We start from the raw sequence: 10,336 nt of genomic DNA, 5'->3' as shown, positions 1-10,336 counted from the left end.
GTTGACGGCCCCGGACGTACAGGGAAGACCTTCCTCTATAGGGCGTTGCTCTCCAAGTTGAGGAGCGAGGGCAAGATTGCTATCGCCACCGCGACCTCAGGTGTCGCCGCTTCTATCATGCCTGGCGGCAGGACTGCGCACTCTAGGTTCAAGATACCATTGAGTTGTGACGACGGAGCCTCGTGCAGCTTCTCCAAGCAGAGTGGGACAGCAAAGCTACTAAGGATGGCATTGTTGATACTATGGGATGAGGCCAGCATGACTAAACGACAGGCGGTTGAGGCATTGGACAATAGCATGCGTGACATAATGGGAACACGCGACATACCCTTTGAAGGAAAGACTGTTGTCTTTGGCGGTGACTTTAGGCAGGTGCTTCCTGTTGTCAGAAGGGGGTCGCGTGGCCAGATAATTGATGCAACCCTCCGGAGTTCTCATCTATGGAAGTGTATGCGGAAACTTCGACTCATCACCAACATGAGGGCTCATAATGACACGTGGTTTGTAGATTACTTGCTTAGGATCAGAAATGGCACCGAGGAAGCTGACGATCAGGGCAACATACTACTACCCGATGACATCTGTCTGCCGTCCACAGGCGATGCTGATGACCTAGAGAAGCTGATTGAACACGTGTTTCCGAGTCTAGATGACAACATGACTGATTCGAATTACATGACATCTCGCGCAATCCTTTCCACAACCAATGACAACGTCGACAAGATACACACACACATGATAGAGCATTTTCACGGAGATGAAGTAATTTACCGTAGCTTTGACAGTGCGGAGGACGATCCATATGGATACTATGCTCCTGAGTTTCTGAACGGATTGATTCCAAACGGTCTTCCTCCGCATGCACTGAAACTCAAGATGAACTGCCCTGTCATACTGCTTAGGAACATTGATCCAGCTAATGGTTTGTGTAACGGGACCAGGCTTGTTGTCAGAGGTTTTGAGAGGAACACCATTGACGCAGAAATTGTGATTGGACAACACGCAGGTAAGAGGGTTTTCCTTCCTAGAATACCTTTGTGCCCATCTGACAACGACATGTTTCCATTCAAGTTTAAGAGGAAGTAGTTTCTTATAAGGCTTAGCTTCGCTATGACGATTAACAAGGCTCAAGGTCAGACCATCCCGATTGTTGGTGTGTACCTACCTAATCCAGTGTTCTCACATGGTCAACTCTACGTCGCATTGTCTCGAGCGACCGCAAAGAGCAACATAAAGATCCTCATTGAGAAGGACAAGCCGAAGGAGAAGGGCCAGAAGCAGTCTAAGAATTCTAAAAAGCGCAAAAGACCTACCGTGTCACTGCTTACCTCCATGAAGAACATCGTTTACAAGGAAGTCCTTACAGGATGATTTATGTTTGTATTATATCTGATTGTTATGGAATTACGGTTAATTTGTTGAACCAATGGTAAATTTTTTAGCTATTGCTTTAATCCTTATATTTCTTGAGTAGCAACAATACTATATCATCGGTAGAGACATTGGTGGTCAAATTGATGTGTTGTTTTGCATAAACATAATAAGGCGTAGCAAGGTTGTGATTATTAATGGACAATTACGTCATAACACAACAATATGAAGTAACCTAAGCTTTAATATCGGCTCTCTCAGTAATTCGGATATGTTCATGTATTAAATTAGATACGTTTGTTTTGTATATTTAATACACTCATAGCATTCATGTTCATGAAAATATAGTTTTGGTTAAAAAATTCACTTAGCACAACTATGAATAATGACTTGCATTGTTTTATTAGTATTTTGAATAACCACATCTGGAATGTTGGAAACATACTCCATCGTGTGTGCTAAGTTAATTAATTTTCCGTAGAAATATTTCCGCCTTTAGATTGTATTTTTTGTTATGTATGCTAAAAATAAAATACTGAAACAAGACAACATTGTACTAAAAATGTAAAAGAAGATATTCTAAAACTAACAAACGTTTTTCTATACAAACAGCTATTTAATAACATAATCGTTTGGTGTGAAATTATATGCAGATATTTCGCGAATCTCTGATATCCTGTCACTAAAACAATACGTGCATGTCAACTATTTTATTTGTTTCCTTTAAAAAAATCCTATTCGGTTTATCACAAATGAAATCTTAAGACAGATTATCTTTTTTGTCTTGTATCATATAGTAGGTTCTACTCACCGAATCACAAAATTGATCCCATTAATTAATATTTTATCGTGACCAAATCGGTCGACTTGTTTATCGATTTCGTGATCAGAGCTTCCTAGAAACGCTTATATATTGAACAACCGTTCCAGCGACCTTACCAGACCTCTCTTGAACAATTAAAACGATTTCTTGACACTCCATCCTCCTCTCACATGGCGTCATCCAACAGTTCGATTCGCTTCAGCGATGATGCTGTTGAGGATATTCGTTGGCAGGAAGAAGAAAGTGAAGACTGGAAGATGATGACGGCACTACGCTGATGCGTTCCTTTGCTGAGGGTAACACGCGAAAGTCAAAAATTCTTAGGATGCATAATCACGTCGAGCCTATTAACCTGCCTATTAGTATTAGTTATCCCGTTAGGGAAGACGATAGGAAAGAAGGTTTGGTGGACGGTTGGGCTACTACAAACGATCAAATTCTACAGGCAACCAAGGAGAGCAACAAGCTCATGGAAACTCTCATAAAGAAGATCAATCAGTTGGAATATATGGTTGTGAAGCACATGCAAGCATGCGACAAGAAGACGGAGCCTTGAAAAGAGCAATCATGAGGAGTTATACAATATTCTTTACATCTTTTTATGTTATATGTTTCAACGCTCCTTGATAGCATTTTGCATTGTAATCGATTTGGAGTCAAACTATGAAAGTATGAATAAAGAACAGATATTGTTTCATGCTTGGTTTCTTACTATCTGTTTTTTATCTTCCCTTTTAGTTTTGTCGCCTAACATGCTATATTTTTCTTTTTCTTATATGAATACACGGAGATCAACAAGCTAATGCGAACTCTCATAAAAAACGGTTATTTTTCTTTTTCTTATATGAATACACGCTACCATCGAAATTGTGACTATTTTAAAAGGGACATTCACATTTGTGCCCCTAACTCGAACCCACTACTCAAATTTACTCCTAACTTTTTTATGTGCTCAAATTTGCCCCTAAAAAGCATTTTAAGTCACAGGAATGCCCTTCCAGCTGGACAAAGTTGTTTGACCAAAACTTTGAAAATTCATAACAAATTCATATGAACTTAGAAGAATGCAAAATAAGATATCAAAATGCTCATAAAAACAACACCTATATGCACATGTCATTTACGTTCATGACAAAAGCACTCTTTAAAGCTTTTCAGGGTTTATAACATTAAAAAACAATTTAGGTTGAATTCAAATAAATGCACATGTAGGTGAGGAACGTCAATGACATGCACGTATAGGTGATGTTTTTTTGAACATTTTGATAGCTTAATTGCATTTTTCTGACTTTGTATGAATTTGTTATGAATTTTAAAAGTTTTGGTCAAACAACTCTGACCAGATGGAAGGGCATTCCTGTGACTTAAAATGCTTTTTAGGGGCAAATTTGAGCACATAAAAAATTTAGGGGTAAATTTGAGAGTGGGCGCAAATTAGGGGCATAAATGTAAATGTCCCATTTTAAAATGCCCGTAAAATAGTAGTTGCAAAGTAACACAACGACGTCTCATCACATTTCCTAAAATCAAATATCTTGCGATATTATAAATAAACATATAGTATAATCAAAGTTGAGTAAATAATCATTTTTTAATTGATTACATGTTTGTAATTAATGGTAATATTTTTAATCGACGAAATATTAGTGAATCCATGGTAATATATTAATTGCGTGACTATACCATAGTAAAAATGAGTAAATAATCGATATTTTAATTGATTACATGTTTGTAATTAATGGTAATATATTAATTTCGTGAATACACTTACCTTAACACACTATCATCTTAATTACTATCATCTTAATTATTTTGATATATCCAATTAATGCGTTTCTAACTAAAGATCTGAAGTCATCATTATATTCCCGCGGTATGTTATATTGAATATAGCGTATTCACAGGCCAAAAGGAATCAATGATACTCGTGAGATAATTGACATGATTTGGATCAGATTTAGAATCTCAAATATCTATAAATAATTAATTGATTCAAAAAGTTTTAGCAATAAATTTTTTGTTGCCAAAGAACTCTCATAACTTACTATTTATAATCGTTTCGAGATTGGAGGGTATTTTCCGCTAGACGGCCACATGCAAATATTGAAAGAATGTTGATTTTCCCGCCTATGGGCCCCTTGGACTATATATGCCCGTGCGCCCCTCTATCTTTCTTTAACACTTCATCCATTAACTCCCTAACCATGGTGATATCCTATAGCTCGAGGCCCTCGAGGAGGGTGATGGCGAATCCACCGGATCCCATCATCCCTCCAATGAACAGGTTAGTGTACAGATCTTCATGCACGTTTATCTGACATCACCGTTTGTTTATCCCATCATTTTGTATTATTTTATGTAGGTACCTGAATTTTCAAAGTGTACAGATGGAACATATCTATCACAGATGTTGGATCATTCGAGCTAAGGTGATGTGGAAGTCCCATATCAGGGTGCATGCAATGGGAAACCCATACTTTCGTTGCATACTTCTGGACCGGGAAGTATGAGATTAGTGATCAATAACTATATCAACCTTTTTTAATGTATATACACATGTGTTCTAAAGTCTTGTTATCTGAATTATTAAAAATTTCTAGGGAACAAAGATTGAAGCTATTGCCGTCAGCAACCAAGCTTATCGATTCAACGACAATCTGCAGACCGGGCTAACATATGACTTCACTAGCGTTGGGATAAACCCTACTGAAATGCTAGATGGTCACTTCTGGTATCTATGCATGGAGTTCGTCATTGAACTAAATGCTATGACCATGGTTAGGACATCGGTGCACAGTATTGCATCGATAATCTGTCCACCTTTTTTCCCACAACTTGGTGCCATATCCTTGCTACGAGACAAAAACATTACTGGTGCAACATCTTTTAGTTTGATTTTGCATATTTATCGATTCAACATTTTGTCTCACCCAGACGTAATTTTTCCCAGATGTTCTTGGTATTCTTGTCTATGCTGGTAGGGTACAACATAGGTGGGATTTATTATATAGACGGCAGGTCCATTTTGTTGAGATAGGCATCATGAATTTTCGGTAAACTCCAAGCAGTACTTGAGGTTTTATATGATTATTGTTATTTGATAGTTGACTACCATCAACATATCTTTATCATTCCAGATGGGAGATACTTTTTATACGCCTAAGTCAAGAGCATGTTGGTCGTCACTTGAAACACTTGCAGTGCACCGAAAATTTATTCGAGAAAATTGCAGCCACGTACATACAGCTAAACCGGAGGGATAAGTGCCTGGACACTATGAGGGAGAGCACATTCTTGTTCTCCCCCGACATAGATGATGATGTTCATCATCTTCAAGGTAAGTTCTATAAACTATTTTGATTTTTATGGACTTTTGTTCATTTTTGTATTACGATGATATTAGTACTAACAAATTGTTTTTTTTGTAGATATCCACGAAGCCTGCTTAACGACACTTGACGAAACACTATCATACGTCAATGCTGCAGTGGTAGCCAGGGAAAATGGACAGTAGATGAATTTGTTTTTCAAGACGGCTCGTTAAATAGCTCGTTTCCCTCGGTCCTTTTATCTACATTTGGAATAATAATGTATTCACACAGAACAATCATTTCTGTTAAAGTGTGTTTTCTTTTTACTTGTCAACTCTACGTGTAGCCATTATGGGAGTGCGCGTACTTAGTTCGGCATATCTGGTTTTATACAAAGGTTGATTTATTTCGATTCGTTGATATTGAACTGTAAATATGGCAATCCTTAGGAACAAAATATTCAACTATAAAAAAGGAGAAATATCTGATACGCCGCCGTCACGATTTGTTATAATTAGAAAGAATCATGTACGTCTTAAAACGACTTGATATATTTGGCAGGCAATAAAAAGCAGTAAAAACGCTTTGATATATTTGGCAGGCAATAAATAGCATTCAAAATATATCCGTTTATATATATGCTGCATCGACATCCTAATTGCCAAGACACCTCAACGAACGATCACTCACGCGTATCGATCAGTGATGGAGCCTATCATTGGAAACAATGCGCCGGCGACCCTGGATGCCGCTGCCCCCGAGCCCAATGAGGCTGCCCTCCAGCTCCACGATGCTGTGGCCGACCCCAGGAGGATTTTCCCGCACCCCTGCATCTTCTGCCCCCACCACGGCATTTCGTGGAAGATGCACTCGAATATATGTTCGGCTTTATGAACAGCGTTCATGATGAGCAGACACTAGAGTAAGTTATGCTATTGTATGTTTATTTTCTCTAAAGAAATCTCATTAGAACTAGGTCGTACACAGCAGACTCTGTTTGATATAGTAGTATGATATTGCTTGATTTGTTTTTCTTTAGATTAAATCTTACTTTTTGCGGCCATCAATACAAAATTATTTTTGTTAAATGTTTTGGCAGTATTGTCGTTGAACATCAACCGTATTATTTGCAGTACAAATGTTGAAAAACTTGTCGTTAGTTTATTGTACAACCATTTAATATTGTTTTTAAACAACAAGCAAGCTTGGTATAAAGGTTGCTACCTAAATTTTCCTGCTCTTAATTTCTAGCAAATTAATATTGTTCTTACGGAGAAATTATTATTTAATTTTAGCTTTTGCTAGAAGGTGCTGCAACAATTTTCTTGCTCTATAGTTTATCAAAATATTACGTTCTGCTCATAGCTATTAGATTATCTAGAAAATGTTACCATATGAACAAATTTTGTTTTTAAGTATCACTCATAGTGCTAACCATTTTTTATATATTTTTATGTGTAGCTCAATCTGGATAAGAAGCGATACACCGTACCGGATCGAAATCAGCCTCAGAATGCTGAAGGACACACTATTTGTTACTTCAGCAAGCCTACATCCCAATTGCTTCAATCTCGCCGTTCGTAAGCTTGCGAGCGCTGAAGTAGAGAGGCATGCAGGCACCAACATGGTTGGAGGAAAACATTATTTTGACTTGCAGTTTCATGCTCAATCACGAGCTCTAAGGTATTCCTGGATGCCGCAAGGGCAGCGCACCTCGACGCTGATCAACAATGCTGTTCTACAGCCCTTTCCTAGATATGATGTGTTCAACTCCACAATTGTAAGATTCTTTAATTCCTAAATTATTTTTTCTTTCCTGATAGCAATTAACCTGTGTTGACATTCTGTAGTATCTACTTCCGTTGTCTATCCCGGATTCCTCGTATGGTCTACTCGTGGTAAATCGGATGAGGAGAAGGGTTATCGTATTTAATCCATCACTAGACGTACGACAAGTGGAAAATAGCACTCACAACAAAGAGATGATGAAGGAGATCACTATTTTGAAGCAAGAACTCAATGAAGTGTTGCAGGCTAGGGTCCTTGGATGGAACACCGAACTCATGGATTGGCGACAAGACAACATGTCATTCAATTTTCGACGGTAATTTAATAAATTTTTCAGATGAATAAGATGCAGTATGTAGAAATCTCAAGTTTTTATTCTGTTTGTCACAGCAAAGACTCGGGTTTCTTAGTTCTACAAGAGATGGCCCACCAGCTCGGTTCTTTGCGTAGCATGACCTGGATGAACACCACAGTAATTACCTATACGACGAGTTTTAATGTGCCATTTATAATGCAACCACTTCAGCGTTTAATGGTGAATTTGTTTCATTGTCTGTCTCTAGGATCCAATTATGCTCAGGAGCCAAGTGGTAGTCCAGATGCTCATGGTGAAAGACAATCTAGCTACTGGAAACATCCCTCAGGAGATTACGGCGGCCTTGAGGGTTTTGAACAAGTAAATATGCTTCTATGCATGCAGAACCGTCAGGATTACTTCACTCATCTTGTCATGTTTGGTTATGGATGGAAACTATAATGTTTTTTTGGGTTTAGAATATTTAAGAACTATTTGCAGTTTTGGTACTACTACAAGTTGGTTTCGCTTTTATATTTGTTGTTTTGGTAATTTCTGTTTGTTAAGCGCTCGCCTTTGCACGGTTAACCGCTGGGCATTGGCCTAGCGCCTGGCTTTCGCCGTAGACGCTAAACAATAAGCTAATATCCATGTCCTTCGGAGATAAATCAGCTTAACCGGTGAGGGGTCAAGCGAATCAGCCGAAAAAACATATCTCCTACCCTACGAGGATTCAACCGCTCCGACGACAAAGCAACTTATTCCGGCAAGGGGTCTAGCTTCTCAAACTAGAAATCGAGCTTGACATTCCGGTTCCCGATCAGTGCTGCAATCGAGAGAGGATAAGGGAGAGAGGCGGCATGATTCATCATGATGCATCAAGGATAGAGGATGAGGGGGAGAGGCGGCATGAGTAGACTATGCACATACTGGTCTTTAGTAGGAGATAAATCACGCCATGGGACACGCCTATTTCGTGATCCGTGCCAACGACGACTCGGAGGACTAGGTCTTGTGATGATTATCTGGATCGTACAGAATCCTAGTTCTTGTTGTTAGCTATATAGACATTGGCATCAAGATTTATTTAGGTTTTCTTTGGCTGATCGACCAAAACATGTGACTATTAATTTATTTTTTGGCTGTCAAACTATTAATTAAGGCTTTCTCCAATCTTCAAGAAAACGTTCTCAAAATCACGCTGGTTGAATATATAAATATGTGTCGTTCTCGAAACTTCTCGAAACGGGCTCTCGCCTGTCTTACGATACAAGATAGTGAGGGGGACCTCTTACACAGCAGATATCGGGATATCCAGACAACTCAAACGCACTTGACTACGTTGCCGAAAGATAACACAGTTAGGTCTGAATACAATGCCATGACATGCCTTAGGGCACCTAAGTTCCATGACTGCACCCTCACGAGGAAAAAGGGCACTACACTGTCGTATCTGAGACGGACTAAGGTCTTCACCCAGAACCCTGGCATAGCGCCAAGAACCACAATGACGTCCCCAATAGGAGCAGCACCCGTAGGCGTTGGAGCCACCCACGCCAAAGCGCGGATATTTCAATCGGCAGCTCATCTGTGCCAGCATGATGCACCCAAAACCGTTGGCACGAGCACAAGCCACTAGATCTAGATCTGGTCATCACCATTGCCCACGATAGAGAACAAGCCCGAGCAACCCACCGCTGCACCCCTCTCCACCTTATACGACCAAAAGACATAGTCACCACCGCCTCCATGATGCATGCTGGAGAGCCAAACATGCGGACAACCATCCGAGCTGCAGCCCTGGCATCCATGCTCCTAGACGCCGCCAATCATCCACGTCATGGCCACCCAACCATGACAACCAGGGTAGGAGGAGTGAAAGGCAACTCCTTCAACTCCTAGACATGCATCAGCCATCGGGTCTGGGTCACAACTCCACGATAAGAAGCACCTGCATCACCAGCCTGTACCGATTGACCGGGGGATGGGGTGATACAACACAACGATTGTCGATTGCCGCTGCCGAGAAAGCTTGAATGCCGCCATGCACATGGCCATCGGCTCCGAGCCATTCAACGACACAACAGTGTCGGGAGAGCCCGCCTTGCACTGATTCCACCAACATGCAGCAGACAAGAGAGCACAACGCAAAGGCAACCAACACGGACCAAGTCAACCCCCACACATGTGCACCACCGGACGTCATCCACCACCACAAGCCAGATCCTTGTCATTGATATCGCTCGGGGCCTCTGAACATATGATCAGTAAACAAGATCTAGCAAATAACATAAAAGGAAGAGGGAAAGTAGAATACTATTTTTGTTTCAAATAATTTAGATATTAAAATAAATTATGAATTGTCATTTTGATGTGGATTCAGGCCAGCCAGACGCGGATGACTTGCAGATGGGGCGTGCTATACGAGCAGCCAAGCTTCGAGATATAGAAGCCACTTGCAAATGGGGCTCTCACGAAGAAGAGTAGGGCATGCCAGCTGATGGCGCCTGGTATCCCATGTTGGACAGTCCATGTACCATGTCCTACTCTATCTCGCCGGTGATAGGACCATCAGTTCGCGGGTCTCACGGCCACCGGACATGGACACCGAAGAGAGCAATAAGGACCGGTGCCAGCAAAGATTAGACTAGGTTTTATGTTGCATGTAGTTGTATGGATTTGAGAATTTTCTAATGAGTTATCGGATCGTGGAAGAGGTCGACATTTCATAATTGGTCGGTCACTGTC

The 10,336-nt window shown here is 40.4% G+C and overlaps 1 long non-coding RNA gene across 1 annotated transcript; it reads left to right on the top strand.

Annotated features, from left to right (window-relative positions):
• The first annotated feature begins 7,096 nt into the window (after nucleotides 1-7,096).
• On the top strand, nucleotides 7,097-7,958 carry LOC123085262 (uncharacterized). The gene is made up of 3 exons (XR_006439644.1): nucleotides 7,097-7,285; nucleotides 7,356-7,765; nucleotides 7,857-7,958. It is a non-coding gene; the product is annotated as an uncharacterized lncRNA (long non-coding RNA).
• Nucleotides 7,959-10,336: the final 2,378 nt, after the last annotated feature.

The sequence above is a fragment of the Triticum aestivum genome, chromosome 1B, assembly GCF_018294505.1.
Source record: "Triticum aestivum cultivar Chinese Spring chromosome 1B, IWGSC CS RefSeq v2.1, whole genome shotgun sequence".
Lineage (NCBI taxonomy): Eukaryota > Viridiplantae > Streptophyta > Magnoliopsida > Poales > Poaceae > Triticum > Triticum aestivum.
Note: the sequence above shows the minus strand (reverse complement) of the source record. Positions and strands in the feature narration are given on the sequence as shown.